Below are 4,391 nucleotides of genomic sequence, written 5' to 3' on the forward strand. Positions count from 1 at the left end.
AAGAGGTAAATATGTGATTCAGGCCACACGGGTTTGTAATTCTAAGAACAACAGGTGATTCCGTTTCACGAGCGCTTTTCTGTGATCGATCGTATTGGTTTTCACCAAGCGTGGGCAAGCGAACTGAAGAAAACATTTTCATGCCTTTTTACCACTGCTTTTACATATCCTCTTTCACTGGATTAGTGGTCTAGGTATAAAAAAAAACTAGAACGCTGTATGTGAATAATCTCCTCCTGGAACTATTGTCCTTGTCAGTATATTGTTGTTTCGTTGTGAAGTTAAATTGGTACTATACAAACTACTTTTTGTTTTTGTAAACCTGACGTTGCCTGAAATTATAACTTAAAGTAGGGATATTTAAAGCAAGAACGTTAATATGGACAGCGATAAATGGGCTGATACAATTAATGAAGGAAATAACATTTTCATCTTGTAATTGGTTTACTTGTTATTATAAATGTCACTAAACGTACCATGTCAATCCAAACATTAGTTACGACTTACCTCACATGGAGAAAACTTTGCAGGCACGAGACACTTGAAGACAAAAACCAATTTTCCTATGAAATACTACTTACAAAGTGTGAAGAATCATCAGTGAGTGAAGAATCTGGGAATATACCACAGCATCCTACTTATAACTTCCGTGAGGGCCGTAAAAACAAGATTAGACACTACAGCATCCTATAGTTTTTTATAATATGCGTAGCACGAAGCGTTTCGAGGATATATACTCACTATCAAGTGTAAATATTTGCATCGGTATTTTATGTGTCGTTTGCGTGTGTGTGTTCTCCCTCTCTTGCATTGCAGCTGTCTTTTTGTGGTTTTTTCGCGAATGGACAAAATAGATTTCGTGATTTTTGATGTGCTAATCCTAGAAAATAGTACTTTCAGACAGTCCGCTTCTTTTACTGTTGAGCAATTCAATACACGCAAACCTTCACTCACACCGTTTACATGAAATCAAAATATGGTAAGAAGATAATAAGAGAGTATGGCTCCCACAGACCTTGCATATATTAAGAGGTATTACATTTTTTGTAGACAGCATTATTTTCATATATCTGCTACACAGTTCTACCCTAACATTACTATTTAATGATAATTAAATGGACACCCTAGCTGCAAACAGGCGTTGATGTACTTCATTGGGAACATGTTGAAAATGTGTGCCCCGACCGGGACTCGAACCCGGGATCTCCTGCTTACATGGCAGACGCTCTATCCATCTGAGCCACCGCGGGCATCGAGAATAGTGCGTCTGCAGGGACTTATCCCTTCCACGCTCCCCGTGAGATCCACATTTCCAACATGTCCACACCACTACATTCGTAGTGCGCCTAATAGATGTTTGTCCATCATATTCATTACTCGTGGCAGATTAATCTACCAAGTCCCGTACGAGTTCGGGCATAGCGTGTGCGTTCGCACAAGAAGGTCAATGGCCGGGAAGCCATATTTTAACTATATATGACGGTAGTATCTGTTCCCGAAAGAACAGTTACCGTGGATGACCATGCAGCTTTGCTAGAAATGAAATGATAGTTAAAGGGACACCCTAGCTGCAAACAGGCGTTGATGTACTTCATTGGGGACATGTTGAAAATGTGTGCCCCGACCGGGACTCGAACCCGGGATCTCCTGCTTACATTGGCGTCTGCCATGTAAGCAGGAGATCCCGGGTTCGAGTCCCGGTCGGGGCACACATTTTCAACATGTCCCCAACGAAGTACATTAACGCCTGTTTGCAGCAAGGGTGTCCATTTAACTATCATTTCATTTCTAGCAAAGCTGCATGGTCATCCACGGTAACTGTTCTTTCGGGAACAGATACTACCGTCATATATAATTACTATTTAAATTACATACTTCACGCTATAAAAAGCGATCAAAAAACTCCCTTCTGAGCGGGTTGCTGCAATGTACACACTGATGAGACAAAACATTATGACCACCTTCTTAATAGCTTGTTTGTCCGTCTTTGGAACGAAATACATAACTGATTCTACGTATCAGGGATCCGCGCGTATCATGTCAGTGGAGGTATGTGTCATTAGATGTCTACGGACAGGTTACGTAATTCGCTTAAATAATGGGCAGCTAATTTTGGTATTTAGTGATGGCGCCCGATGACCACTCAGATGGTGTCCATAGGATTTACATTAGGCGAATCTGGTCACTAAGAAATTCAGTGTGAGTTAACTGTTCCTCAAACCACTGTACCGCAGTTCTGAATCCTAGACACAGACAACTACACTGCTGCAAGATGACATTGCCATCTGGGTAGACATGAAGTATGAAGTGATGTAGGTGGTTTCAGTTGTTAGTGTGTATTCGATTTCTATCACAGGTCCCATGCAAGCGCAGGAGAATGTCTTCCATAGCATAATACTGCTCCCATCAGCGTGTGTCCGTGGCGCGCTGCACGTTTCGAGCCGCCCTTCACCTCAATGACTGCGTTTGTGGAGACGACCATCGACCTAGTGTAGCAAATATGTGATTCACCCGAAGAGCCGATACTTTTATATTGATAGATGGTCGAATCCCAATAGTTCCTCGCCCACTGCAGTCATAATTGACGCTATCACTGGGTCATCGAGTGAAAACGTAAGGGTGGTCTGCTGCCGAACTCCATGTTCAACAATATACGATGAACAGTGTACTCCGGCCGGCCGAAGTGGCCGTGCGGTTAAAGGCGCTGCAGTCTGGAACCGCAAGACCGCTACGGTCGCAGGTTCGAATCCTGCCTCGGGCATGGATGTTTGTGATGTCCTTAGGTTAGTTAGGTTTAACTAGTTCTAAGTTCTAGGGGACTAATGACCTCAGCAGTTGAGTCCCATAGTGCTCAGAGCCATTTTGAACAGTGTACTCCGAAACACTTGTGAGTGCACCAGCATTGTGCTCTTTCGGCAGAGATGCCACAGATCACCGTGTACCTTACTTTACAGAGTAGACAAACTTTCGAACGCCACGTTCTGTGAAGAGTCGGGAACGCCCAACGTTTTACCGCCTATTTGTAGTTTCACTGTTCAAATTAGTTCAAATGGCTCTGAACACTATGGGACTTAACATCTGAGGTCATCAGTCCCCTAGACTTAGAACTACTTAATCCTAACTAACCTAAGGACAGCACACACATCCATGCCCGAGCCAGGATTCGAACCTGCGACCGTAGCAGCAGTGCGGTTCCGGACTGAAGCGCCTAGAACCGCTCGGCCACAACGGCCGGCAGTTTCACTGTCTTTTTACCTCTTTTCATACATCTTCACGACAGTAGCACGTGAACGTAGGACCAGCTTCGCCGTTTTGGAGACATTCGTTCGCAGGCTCTGCGTAACAATAATATGCCCTTTATCTCGGTCCATATCTTCGCTCGGGTGGTTACTCGTCCGTGTCAACTCCGCTTACGTACATTGTTATCGCGTGTCGCACCCGCAACGCCGCCAAGCGGTGTCAAACGTCACCGTTGGCAGTGGTCATAATAATGTTTTGCCTCATTTATGTATGAAACGTAAAGCGACACCGACATTTAGACAGGGGGTTAGTGTGGCCTTCTAAGGGAGACCTTTACACTTTGTTGCTAATTCGACGGGAATGTATGAAGGAATGAACATGTATGTGGATTATTTATAGCTGTTGTATATAGGGGAAACAATTGAAGAAATTAATCAGTTCACGTCTAGTTTGCACTGAAAAGTTTTACGCTTTGCGTTTTGTAGCATAGCTTTGTGTGTAAAAGTTGATGTGTGCAAAGTGTCTACTATGAACGTTCCTGCCAGTCTATCCTATGTTGTGGCTTGAGAAAGTTTTACGTTGATTTTGTGTACCTGAGTCTGATAGTTTATTATTTTTGTTGTTTAAGATTTAAAGCTATTTTTGTTGTGCTGTCATCATTTGAATAATGAATGACGAAGTTGTTGGCCTTATAAACATACATTAGGATGAATGAAATCAATACAAGGCGGCGTTTAAACAGTCTGTTTTCTGTGCTCCATACGCCAATTGAACGGGAAGAAAATGTAACATGTTATACAACACTCAGTACTTTCTGCAATGCACTTCTTGTCGTTTGTAGAATGTGTGTGTAGATGTATACTTACAAGTGATGTAGACCTGATAAATCTGTAGTGAATGAAACCCATGCTGTATGCATTGCATTACAAGTGATGTAGACCTGATAAATCTGTAGTGAATGAAACCGATACTGTCTCCATTGTTTTAGATAGATTTTGGTTTGTCCTTGCCGGAGGACTGATACATAGAAGATAAGGATCGAGATTGACGTAAGATTTACCGTTGGATTAAATTTACAATTCATTTGATCTTCGAGACGTTTAGTTTCCACATAGTATTCGTATTCGATATTCGTCTCAGACATAAATCCC

The 4,391-nt window shown here is 42.5% G+C and overlaps 1 non-coding gene across 1 annotated transcript; it reads right to left on the reverse strand.

The window, feature by feature from the left end:
• Positions 1 to 1,176: 1,176 nt before the first annotated feature.
• Positions 1,177 to 1,251, reverse strand: Trnat-ugu (transfer RNA threonine (anticodon UGU)). The gene has a single exon. It is a non-coding gene; the product is annotated as a tRNA-Thr (tRNA).
• Between the last annotated feature and the right edge of the window lie 3,140 nt (positions 1,252 to 4,391).

The sequence above is a fragment of the Schistocerca nitens genome, chromosome 4, assembly GCF_023898315.1.
Source record: "Schistocerca nitens isolate TAMUIC-IGC-003100 chromosome 4, iqSchNite1.1, whole genome shotgun sequence".
NCBI classification, from domain to species: Eukaryota; Metazoa; Arthropoda; class Insecta; order Orthoptera; family Acrididae; genus Schistocerca; species Schistocerca nitens.